This window comes from Danio rerio, chromosome 7, assembly GCF_052040795.2.
Source record: "Danio rerio strain M-AB ecotype USA chromosome 7, GRCz13ab, whole genome shotgun sequence".
Lineage (NCBI taxonomy): Eukaryota > Metazoa > Chordata > Actinopteri > Cypriniformes > Danionidae > Danio > Danio rerio.
In genome coordinates, this window is record NC_141027.1 from 63,319,399 (window position 1) to 63,332,657 (window position 13,259).

Here is a 13,259-nt window from a genome sequence, read left to right on the forward strand (position 1 = left end):
GAGAACCAGATCTCTTGGGTTCTGCAGGAAAGAATCTGTATTCAAAATGAACGGAATACATTAAAAAGCAGTGAAGACATCAAACACGTCCTCTCTCTAAACATCACTGTATCTCAATCCACTCTCCTAAGCCCAGTTTCTGCACATATCTCCCTCATAAAAAGTAATCATATTTTTCATAGATGAACTGAAGACAAGAGAAAAGAGGGAGTGTAAGGAGAATTGCCTGAATGTTGTTAAATTCCAAAATGTTTGGCTAGAGAGTTGAAAGGATCAGAAAGATCGCAGCTTCAAGTCCTGACTCAGGAAGGGATTTTCGGTGGTGGTAGTGAATAAACAAGCCCAAGCTTATTGTGGATACATAATCTGGTCTACATTTCTGAGGACAGCAAAATATGTAACCTGAGGTAGGTCTGCTTGCAGTTTTTGTTTTTGCTAATCCATCAGAAGCCACTGTGTAAGCTTTTTTGATGATCACAAATACCTTTTGCGCGTCTGACTGACTGAGCAACCGACCCCCTTCCCTAAACCCAACCAATAGTGTTTTCAAAACCAATCTAGAAAAAACCTTTGTGGTTGCATTATTTAACCACATTTTCAGCAGTTTGTTTATTTATTCATTTATTTTATGCTTTTGCTTTGCCTGGTTTCTGAAACTGTTCTTCCCCTGACTGTGTCCCAAGTCCGCCGACATACACGGGGAAACTGGTAACACTGAAATAGTCATCTGTATGGAGGTAAGCGGTCAGCTGGTAGCGCTTGAGTAACCAGAAGCCTAACAGAAGAGAACATAACATCATTCCTCACTTATCAGATAGTGCTTTGCTACCTGCCATTACTTGATTCAAAGTAATGCAACAAAAGTAACAAAGTAAGTCTCTTTTAGGCAAGATAAGCATAGATGTAGAATTAGGTAACACTTTATTTTGATGGTCCATTTGAGTATTAGGGGGCTTTCACATCTATACTTTTGTTTCGGAACCTGTCTCGTTTGCCCAGTTAGCGCAGTTCATTTGGCATATGTGGCAATTGCTCCGAGATCACCTGAATGAGGTTGTCTCATAGGAGGAGAGAATTATGAGTAGGGCGGGAGGTCATTCCAGACATCCCAAGTCTCCCAGAAGTTTTGGGAGTCTCCCACACATGCCCAGACTCCCGGATGCCCGCAAATGAGTGATAATTTCCCGGAAAACGCACCCTTCTCACCCCTCCTCATCGCATCCCTCATTGCTCTTCAGACATGTCGCGCGCACCTTGTCAAACACCACCAAACCACCACCCCCTTCGATAGCTGAGCAAGACTCAGAAAAAAATTGTGACTAATATTATTTGAGTCAGCATTGTGAATTTGATTACCATCTTGCATGACATATACTGTATATCGCCATACTAAAATCATCAGCATCAGCATCAATCATCAGATCTTTAAAATAAAACAACTAGCAATACCAGAGTGCAAAATTACATTTGTTTATTATAGTATCCAAAGCAATAAAAAAAAATTGGTCTCTACAAAAACAATATTTTTCCTCTGAGTGACTCAACCAAATTTATACTAGTTTGAGGAAAAATAGTAAATTTAGCTGTAACAAAATAAGAGTATTTTTTGGTTAAAATTTTATTTTCAGTATATCCTTCAAAAAGCATTAATATTCAGCATTATTTTTTCCTGATTATTATCAGTGGCGCAGTAGGTAGTGCTATCGCTTCACAGCAAGAAGGTTGTTGGTTCGAGCCTCAGCTGGGGTTTCCTCCAACAGTCCAAAGACATGCGGTGTAGGTGAATTGGGTAGGCTAAACTGTCCGTAGTGTATAAGTGTGAATGAGTTTATATGGGTGTTTCCCAGAGATGGGTTGCAGCTGGAAGGGCATCCGCTGCATAAAACAAGTGCTGTATAAGCTGGCGGTTCATTCTGCTGTGGTGACCCAAAATAAATAAAGGGACTAAGCAAACATGCAATATGTAAGTTTTACTTCATTACACACACACACACACACACACACGCACACACACACACACACATATATATATATATATATATATATATATATATATATATATATATATATATATATATATAGTTTGAATCTATATTTGTACTAATAAAATATACTTTACTTGTCAATACATTTAGCGTTACAGCATGTTGTTGTGGGCTTTAACAGTTATAGTTTCCAAACACATTTTGGGGTAACTGTACTGTAGATCATACTGACCTTTAAGTACTGAAATAGCACTACATTGGAAAGAGTGTGTGTGTGTGTGTGTGTGTGTGTGTGTGTGTGTGTGTGTGTGTGTGTGTGTGTGTGTGTGTGTGTGTGTGTTTGCGTGTGTGTGTGTGTGTGTGTGTGTGTGTGTGTGTGTGTGTGTGTGTGTGTGTGTGTGTCTGTGTGTGTGTGTCTGTGTGTGCATTATTTATTTCTGTGTGGTCTAAGTGATTCCAGTGTCCTCTTTGACCAGTCACCGTGATAAATGATTCCATCCCAAACCTCAGCCCAGTTCTTTGTGTGCATAAATGTGTGTGTAAATACTGTTAAACAAGCTGATGAATGCAATAATGATGCTAATGATGAAGACTATGACTTAATCAAGTTGACAATCAAGTGCTAGTATTGAATTGATGAGGGGATTAATTATAATGCAGTCATTAATTTTTCTTCTCAGGAAGCTTCTCGGTAGGAAGCTAAATGTTTATCAGATGATCAAACAAGCACTCACCCTGTGTTTTTTCGCCCTCTATCAGAGTGAGATCTCTTTGATCTATAGGTACTGCTTGAATGCTAATATGAGCATCTTTGTGTTTGCACTTTAAGCCTTTGGTGGTATATTCAGCATGCTGAATGATAAGCATGAGGTGTAAAAATGAAATTAGAAGTAGCATTTGGATTGGAATTACTTTAAAACATCCAACTGTATCAGGTGCATTGAATGACAATCCTCTTCCTGCCCGTTTTAAGGGTTAAAATCACAAACAAAATCTAACTATGCTTGCATTTGGTAATATATTATTATTTGAAATAATATATTGCAATTAGAGTATTATTTTCAAACTCTGTAAACTAATTACACGATGATGGAATAAGAGATGGAAATGAGCCTATATGAAATGTACAATGAGGTTTAACTGTTATGCTATGCTGAACATGTTTCTATGAAAGATTTTCCTCGTAATTTGATCCATACCAAAACCATCCTTATTTAAAGAAATGGCTTTAAATACTTTTTCCCCCTTTGTTCTTATCATTTTAATTTAGACATCTGCAATGTCCTGATGTTTATTCTCTTTTAATATACATTTAAATGAAGAATTAAGAGATTAATGTTCAGGGACTAGAACAAGCTTTTATTTATGAGCACACTGTAAATTGTGCAATTAAAGATGTCTTGTTTGTTTGATTTATATATTGGCCAACAAAACGATAGGCTAACATTTTGCTGATGTGTTACTAATATATATATATATATATATATATATATATATATATATATATATATATATATATATATATATATATATATATATATATATATATAAAGATCAGATATGGAAGCGAAACAATGAATAGGGGCACTTAAAAACACCTGCATATAAACCCATCTGTAGTAATGTGTGTATTATTTTCTAATGCTTTAACAGGAACCTGACAAAAGCATCAGATCGACCTGTGTTTGCATGCAGGGAATAACCCTTTTTCACTGACAAATCCTCTACTAAGCTTGCAACAATATATTAACTGCCCAATCCATACCCCACACATATTTGATCTGTGTTACAGTAGCATTAAAGATGCATAAAGTCCAAAAATATGGGTCGTAATAACACAGTGTTGGGTCGAACATGGATAAATCCAACTATTGGCTTGAAAAGTAGTAATTACATTTATTAATAAAAAATATTAAAATAACAATAACCAAGATTGGGTGTGTCAATACTTGACCTTATATTTATGTTACAACAACCCAGTATTTTTAAAGTGCAACATGACAAGTATTTTTTTAAGACAACATGTAGTGCTGTGGATCAAATATTAATGTAAAAATACAAAATACAGACAGCAGGTTAGAAATCAGAAGCCAGTGGACGAGAAAATCCAGATTTGAGATTTGATGTCCTCTTGCATCCAGGCCAGCCCGTGCCAGTCCTCCTGCACCCTGGCTCTCGGATGCTCTCCGTGAGCATCGCTCAAAACTTCGGGCTGCAGAGAGAATTTGGCGGAGAACTAAAAATCCTGCACATCTCTTAACATACCAAACTCTTCTGTCCTCTTTCTCAGCTGAGGTTACTTCTGCAAAGCAGACGTATTACCGTCTGAAAATCAACAATGCCACTAATCCTCGCCTACTTTTTAAAACATTTTCCTCCCTCCTCTATCCTCCTCCTCCACCCGCATCCTCCACACTTACTACTGATGACTTTGCTACGTTCTTCTGCACCAAAACTGCAAAAATCAGTGCTCAATTTGCTGCACCTACAACAAACACGCAAGATACAACACCAACACCACACACACTCACCTCTTTTTCTCAGCTCTCTGAGTCTGAGGTGTCCAAACTTGTGCTATCTAGCCATGCAACCACCTGTCCACTCGATCCCATTCCCTCTCATCTCTTGCAAGCCATCTCTCCTGCAGTCATACCAACACTGACTCACATAATTAACACATCTCTTGACTCTGGTTTATTCCCCACTACATTTAAGCAGGCTAGGGTAACCCCACTGCTAAAGAAACCCAACCTGGACCATACGCTACTTGAAAACTACAGACCAGTATCCCTGCTTCCATTCATGGCCAAGATTCTGGAGAAAGTAGTGTTCAATCAAGTCCTGGACTTTCTTACTCAAAACAATCTCATGGACAACAAGCAATCCGGCTTTAAGAAAGGCCACTCAACTGAGACTGCCCTGCTCTCGGTCGTGGAGGATCTCAGACTGGCTAAAGCAGACTCTAAATCATCAGTCCTCATTTTGCTGGACTTGTCAGCTGCTTTTGACACTGTCAACCACCAGATCCTGCTATCTACGCTTGAGTCACTGGGCGTTGCGGGCACTGTTATACAATGGTTCAGATCTTACCTCTCTGACAGGTCATTCAGGGTGTCTTGGAGGGGAGAGGTGTCCAACCTACAGCATCTAAACACTGGGGTACCTCAAGGCTCTGTTCTTGGGCCACTTCTCTTCTCCATCTACACATCATCTCTAGGACCAGTCATCCAGAGACATGGATTCTCCTACCACTGCTATGCTGATGACACCCAGCTATACCTCTCTTTTCATCCTGATGATCCCTCGGTTCCAGCTCGTATCTCAGCCTGCCTGTTGGATATTTCACACTGGATGAAAGATCATCATCTTCAGCTGAACCTCGCAAAAACGGAAATGCTTGTAGTTTCTGCCAACCCGACTCTACACCATAACTTTTCAATCCAGATGGATGGGGCAACCATTACTGCATCCAAAATGGTGAAAAGCCTTGGAGTAACGATTGATGACCAACTAAACTTCTCTGATCACATTTCTAGAACTGCTCGATCGTGCAGATTTGCACTCTATAACATCAGAAAGATCCGACCCTTCTTATCTGAACATGCAGCTCAACTCCTTGTTCAAGCTCTTGTTCTCTCCAAACTGGATTACTGCAACTCTCTACTAGCTGGGCTTCCAGCTAACTCTATCAAGCCTCTTCAACTGCTCCAGAATGCAGCAGCACGAGTTGTCTTCAATGAACCTAAACGAGCACATGTCACTCCGCTGCTAGTCCGTTTGCACTGGCTGCCAGTTGCTGCTCGCATCAAATTCAAAACTCTGATGTTTGCCTACAAAGTGACTTCTGGCCTAGCACCTTCTTATCTGCACTCACTTCTGCAGATCTATGTGCCCTCCAGAAACTTGCGTTCTGTGAATGAACGTCGCCTCGTGGTTCCATCCCAAAGAGGGAAAAAATCACTTTCGCGAACGCTCACGCTCAATCTGCCCGGTTGGTGGAATGAACTCCCTAACTGCATCAGAACAGCAGAGTCACTCGCTATTTTCAAGAAACGACTAAAAACTCAACTATTTAGTCTCCACTTCACTTCCTAATCTGCAACTGCCTCTTTGAATATCACACTAATTGTACAAAAAAAAAAAAAAAAACTACTAACACTTCCCTTCTTAGACTTTACAGACCTGAAACTTGCCTTTAGTACTTATTCATTGTTGCTCTTAGTTGTGTAAATTGCTTCCTTGTCCTCATTTGTAAGTCGCTTTGGATAAAAGCGTCTGCTAAATGACTAAATGTAAATGTAAATGAAACAAAGAAAAGGAGGACATGCTAAACGATGTTTCTGTATTAGAAAAATGGAATCTCTTCTTTGACTCATTCAGAAACCCTCTCAACCTAACAGACTGTATCACCTCTTAATATGGTTGTTAAGATTTATTAACACAACAACAACAACCCATGCTTTACTAGCTTGTGCACGAACCCTTTAGTCACATCAGGTTCCGGAGCATGCTTAACATAGGTAATACAATGCTTGTGTGTTGGACTGGCAATGGCAATACAATATATTCCCCATAGAACAAGAAAAAGCATACCCTCACAACCTGATGATGGATTGAAAATACTGGTGAGCAAAGTCTTGTTTTAGCAAAGTCAAAAGATTTATTTTTTAATTTTTTGCCCTACAAATATATTCTTGAAGCTTCGTATGATTACAGCTGAACCTCAAAAATTACATGTAATGTTTTGACAATGTTTTTGTTTTCTTTTATGTACGTTGAATGATGGAGGGTCAGAGAACTCTCAGAATTATTGTAAAATAACTTAATTTGTGGGTTTCCTCCGAGTGCTCCGGTTGCCCCCACAGTCCAAAGACATGCGGTACAGGTGAATTGGGTAGGCTAAATTGTCCGTAGTGTATTAGTGTAAACGAGTGTGTATGGATGTTTCCCAGAGATGGGTTGCAGCTAGAAGCGCATCTGCTGCATAAAAACATGTGCTGGATAAGTTGGTAGTTAATTTCGCTGTGGCGACCCCTGGATCAGTAAAGGGACTAAGCCGGAAAAAAAATGAATGAATGAACTTAATTTTTGTTCTGAAAATGATTGAAATTACCCAAGGGTGAGTAATTAAAGATCTTTATTTTTTAACTAATCCTTTAATAAAGTAAAGTTAAACAGGATTAAATGGATGGCAGGCAAAGACATCTTTATCCTTAGCTAAAATCTAATCTGTATCTAAGCTAAGATCAATAGACATGTTGTATGATTTAGCTGTTCAGAAGAATGTACAGTTACAATTGCAACTGTTACAGAAACTAAAGCAATATATAAACAAACCTTTGTGCTGGGTAGGTCTTATGTAATTATGTGACTGTGTTATGTTAATAATTTTTATTATTTTGTGAAGCAAAGCAAAGTAAATTTTTCAGCTACTGCTAAACAATAAAGTATAAACAACAATAAAAAAAACAACTGTTAACCTGCCATTTAACCCACCCCTGACAATAATCCCTTTTTTTGTGTTCCAATTGTGTTAAATTGAAATAATATCTATAAATGTATAGTATTCCTGCATTAGCCTTTTATTGAGCCTTTGATTTTAATTTGTATCTAGTTTTTGTTTTGAATTCTTTAAGTTGAACCTTTGAAACATGATATTAGACTTGAATCCAACTGTATGTGCATAGTAAAACATAAGCTATAAGGAGTAGCTGGGAGTCTCTGAGTGTGTCGCCCACACATTGTTTTAATATCGCAACTCTGAGAGTGTGCCTGTGTAAACTGGTGTCGTTTTCCTTTCACATGTGCTCTAAGGTAGAGTTTCATCCCTGTTGAGAGAGAGAAAAAAAAAAAAAAAACATCTGATGGGGTGAGGGAGAGGGAGTGTGCAGGGAGAGAAAACACAAAGATATGTGATTGAGAGAGGAATTCAATCTATTCTGATTGCATGGAGGAAGCCGGCTTGTGTTTGAGTATATGAATGTGCATATGATGGTCTCATGCAGGTGGTGCTCGAATCACAGGGGCTGTTCACACAGTTTAGCAGAAAAACCACTGCCATTCAAGATCAGACAGCTAAAACATTTCATAAACGTTTAGTAAAAAAAGAAAAAAAAAAGTTTCTATATAAGCACAGAGAAAATATGTGCTGTATGAGTTGAATTCAAAGGATTTTCATCATGTGTGAAAATTCTAAATAAAAAAGTGTATAATTAAAATGCAACATATCTGAACACTGATGTAGCCTGAATATATGCCATATGTCAAACCAAAGCTGAGATTTTCCCATTTTCATTGACATTTGAAACATTAATGTGGAATTTTGTAAAACATGTCTAACTATAGGGGGTGGTGCAGTTACTTTTTTACAACATTTGTGTGAACTATTTATTTAATAGAAACCTAAAAGCAAAAACGTTCGAGGTTACAGAAGTAACCCTTCGTTCCCCGAGGAGGGGAACGTAAGTGCTATACAGTGGATTTGATCTTTGGGAAAAGTCACGTATGGGAGGATTCGGATCAGAAGCCGCTTGTCTGAAGAGTATTGAACGGGCCAATGAATGAAATGAATTGTCAGCGTAAGCTTGTGCAGGTGTGCTGCCAATTATCCCAGCATATAAGCACACCTGGAGCGAGCAAACGCCATCCTTTTAAGCTGAAGAGACTTTCAAACAGCTAAGGGACAGTCATTATGGCGACGGAGTATAGCATTTCTTTTCCCCTCCTCGGGGAACGAAGGGTTACTTCTGTAACCTCGAACGTTCCCCTTCGGTTGGGGAACTTCAGTGCTATACAGTGGATTTGATCTTTGGGAAAATCCACGAATGGGAGAACTATGGAAAGTGCCATAATCACTGCACCTTACCCATGCCCCCCATGAGGGGAAAGTCAAGCAAGCGTGACACACCCACATCATGGGAGGCGTGGTCCTCCAACGTGTCCCTGGCCCTAATTTATCCTACTTCAACAGAAGTCTTACGGATTTAGATATATTTTTTGGGAAGTTGTGAGCATCTAGATAATTCTAGGAAAATACGACAGTACGTTGGGAAGCGTGCAATCCCGATAGGGAGGACGCTGCGGAGGCCATCCGTTACCCAAGGGGGGATAGATGGCAGAACTAACATATGGACAAGCCCTAATAAGGGGGAGTGTGCATAGCAAAAAAGTGGTTAGCAGAGAGGGAAGACACGGGTCCACCCAGGGGGGGACTTAACAGTGGCGGAATAAGCATATGGGATCGCCTAGTGGGGATCACACATAGCAGGCACCTATACCCAAAACGCGGACTGACCAGCGGGCAGACCTACAACGTAGTGGGCCAGCAAGTGACTCCTCCGCTGAGTCAGTGCTGGGGGCCACGGAGGAATCTGCAGGGCTCACCTGACGGGGAACTTTACTGACAGATTTAAAGGCGCTTGTATCTTCGTGTTAGGGAGAATGGCGCAGGAAGCGTGTCTCAACTCCCTACCAAGTTGTTTCGTCAATCATCAAAGGGTTACTCGTAGATTGTAAAACCTTGCAAATGTGTTGGGTATCGCCCAGCCCGCAGCTCTACAGATGTCTGTTAGAGAGGCGCCGCGTGTATGCGCCCAAGAGGATGCAACGCTCCGAGTGGAGTGTGCACGCACCCCCGGGGGACACGGCTGACCTCGACTCGAATAAGCGAGTGAAATGGCATCCACAATCCAGTGGGATAATCTTTGTTTCGATACGGCACTTCCCTGCTGCCGACCGCCATAACAGACAAAGAGCTGCTCAGATGATCTAAAATTCTGAGTACGGTCCACATAAATGCGCAGAGCGCGAACTGGACAAAGTAAAGAAAGGGCTGGGTCTGCCTCCTCTGGCGCTTGCAGGTTCACTACCTGATCTCTGAAGGGGGTGGTAGGAACCTTGGGCACATAACCCGGGCGGGGTCGTGAGAGTAATCCGGCCCGAATGCCAGGCATGAGTCACTGACAGAAAATGCCTCCAGGTCCCCGACCCTCTTGATGGAGGCCAACGCGACCAGCAGAGCTGTCTTCAGGGACAGAAATCTTAGAGATACTGAATCGCGTGGCTCAAAGGGATCTGCTCGCAAACTCGTGAGAATTCGTGAGAACGTCTATTCCGTGAATAGACTCCACTTCAGGGTGTAGGCGCGCCTCGTGGAGGGGGCTCTAGCCTGAGTGATGGTATTAACCACCGCAGTCGGTAGGTTACTTAAGTCTTCCTCGCGTCTAAGGACCACACGTGGAGGTTCCAAAGATCGGGGTGAGGGTGCCAGATGGTGCCCTGTCCTTGAGAGAGTAGGTCCTCTCTCAAAGGGATCCGCCAGGGCAGGGCTGTGGCGAGGAGTGAGAGCTCTGATATCCAGGTCCGGTTGGGCCAAAGGGGCGTGTGGTGGGGAGGGCGTGATCGAACACACAGAAAGGGGGGAGAGCAAGCGGAGACACCGGCGGCTGGTCAGTGGTTTAATCATAAATAATTATTAACACCTGTATTTTCTAGTGATTGGGCCGGAGAGACACCTTCATAAGGGGAGGAGAAGGAGAAGCCGGGAGAGAGGAGAGCCTGTACACCTGCAGACTCGACAGGCACATACCCACACATATCATTCAAAATAAAAGTTTGTGCTTACCTGATATCGCCGACCCTGCCTTCTTCTTCCCACAAAACAAACATTATTACAGGGCGCAACTAGCAGAACCTGTTTCTTGTCCTCCCTGACCTTGCACAGTAACTGCGCGAGCAGGATCACTGGGGGAAACGTATACTTGCGCATGCCTCGAGGCCAGCTGTGGGCCAGTGCATCCGTGGTGAGAGAGCCCTCGGTCAGGGAAAAAAAACAAATGGCAATGAGCGTTCTCGGGGGAGGCAAAGAGATCGATCTGGGCCTCCCCGAATCGAGCCTATTTCAGCTGAACAGACTCAGGGTGGAGTCTACATTCTCCAGGGTGTAACTGCTGTCATGAGAGCGCATCGGCTGCACGATTGAGTGTGCCTGGAACGTGAATGGCGCCTTCCACAGGCCCGCAGCTGCATGCCCGCAACACACGGCCCCCCAACTCGTGTTGGAAGCATCCGTTGAAACAACAACATGGCTGGACGACTGTCCTAGAGGCACACTTGCCTGTAGGAATGAGGGGTCATTGCAAGGACTGAGGGCGCAGCGACACAGTGCAGAAACAGAGACCCGGTGTGTGCCTGCGTGCCATGCGCGTCTTGCGACCCGATCGTGAAGCCAGTGCTGAAGTGGTCTCATATGGAGCAATCCGAGCGGCGTGACGGTGGCTGCGGGTGCCATATGCCTCAGGAGCCTCTGAAAGAACTTCAGTGGGACCACTAGTTTGCTGTCCAGCTCTCTCAGACAGTTCAGCAACAGGCGAGCGCGTTCCTCTGAGAGGTGTGCTACCATGGTGATCGAGTCCAGCTCCATCCCGAGAAAAGAGATCCTCTGCACGGGGGCGAGTTTGCTCTTTTCTCGGTTGACCTGAGGCCAGTAGGCTGAGATGCTGAAGCACTTTGTCCCTGTGCATAATCAATTACTCCTGCGAGTGGGCTAAAATCAGCCAGTCGTCAAGATAATTGAGTATGCGGATGCCCGCGAGCCGAAGGGGCGCTAAGGCACCCTCCGCGAGTTTGGTGAAGACCCGCGGAGACAGAGAGAGCCCGAAAGGGAGGACCTTGTACTGCCACGCTCGACCCTCGTACGCAAACCGCAGAAATTGGCGGTGGCGTGGTAGAATGGAGAGATGGAAATAAGCGTTCTTCAGGTCTATGGCTGCAAACCAATCCCGAGGACGAACACATTGGAGAATGCGCCTCTGCGTGAGAATTCTGAATGGCAGCTTTTGCAGACAGCGGTTCAAAAGGCAGATCTAGGATTGGTCGTGACCCAACGCTCTTTTTGGGTACGATGAAGTATGGGCTGTAAAACCCGCTCTCCATCTCAGCTGGAGGAACTGACTCGATTGCACCCTTCGTCAGGAGGGCAGCAATCTCCTCTCGCAAGACAGGGGCGGACAGGGGGTTGACACTGAAATACAATACACGCCTGTGAACTTGGGGGGCCGTTTCACGAACTGAATCGCGTAACCGAGTCTGATTGTGCGTATGAGCCACCGCGAGGGGCTGGCCCACGCTAACCAGGCAGGCAGAGCCCTCGCTAATGGAGTCATGGCTACAATCGCTGATGTACCAGCGGTGGGGCAGCGCGGAGTGGGTGTGCTGATCCAGGAAGCACGAGGGTCCCGCAGAAGAGCTGGAGGAAAGTGATTCGCTCTGGCTCCGCACCCTGACTCCGCAGAGGGGGCTGGAGGGCTGAGGGAAGAGAGACCGTCCCCCCAGCGCTCGTGAGCCACTGGCAAAGCACGTAGAATCTGCGAGCCGGAAGGCAGCGCGTCCCGGACTGGCAGAGTTCGTGCTGTCACATCCGGGGAAGGGGAAAAGTGCTCTTTCATTGATGTTTTGGTGGCACTGAAAAGTACCGTTGTAATCGGGGCCCCGCCCTCCAGCAGGGAAAGAGCAAGTTTCCTCTTCTCCAGATGGCCTGTTTCAGAGACGCTTCGCGGTCCGTTTAACGGACTTAATGGCGCCCTGGGCAGGGGGGGCTGCCTGCTTTTGAGGTGTTCACTCGTTGGCGGGCGCCCTCGGCGAGGAGTAGTGGAGGTGGATGGCTCGGCGGGCGGAACGGGCTTACAGCCGCGCTGATAGATGACATTGCCCATCGCATCCCACTGCTCTTTCACCGCCTTGAATTCCTGGGTGAATTCACCGACAGTGTCGCCGAACAGGCCAGCCTGGGATATGGGCGAGTCAAGAAAGCGAACTTTGTCAACATTGCGCATATCGGCCAGGTTTAGCCAGAGGTGGCGTTCCTGAACCACAAGTGTGGACATTGCCCTCCCCAGCGCACACGCGGCGGACTTAGTAGTCCGAAGAGCATAGTCGGTCGCGGTGCGCAGCTCATGTAGTAAGCCTGGGTTACACCCGCACTCGTGCAGCTCGGCCAGCACCTGCACTTGGTAGCACTGGTAGGTGGCCATCGCGTGCAAAGCAGAAGCTGCCTGGCCCGCAGCCTTATAAGCTCTGGCTCCGAGGGAGGCAGACAACCTACAGGCTTTGGACGGGAGGCGGGGCAAACCCTGCCACGTAGAGGCTCCACACAGACAAAGGTTGACCGCGATAGTGCGCTCCACTGACGGGATCGCCTCATACCCCCTGGCTGCTCCACCGTCAAGGGCGGTGAGGGCGGAGGGACACGCAGCACGGGCAGAGAAAGGTGCCCTC

General features: G+C 44.6%; 1 protein-coding gene and 1 long non-coding RNA gene across 3 annotated transcripts in view; one reads left to right on the forward strand and one right to left on the reverse strand.

The window, feature by feature from the left end:
• pcxb (pyruvate carboxylase b) overlaps positions 1–13,259 on the reverse strand; it is a 359,237-nt gene that overhangs the window by 246,552 nt on the left and 99,426 nt on the right.
• On the forward strand, positions 7,510–9,423 carry LOC141375168 (uncharacterized). The gene is made up of 3 exons (XR_015496417.1): positions 7,510–8,141; positions 8,395–8,679; positions 8,907–9,423. It is a non-coding gene; the product is annotated as an uncharacterized LOC141375168 (long non-coding RNA).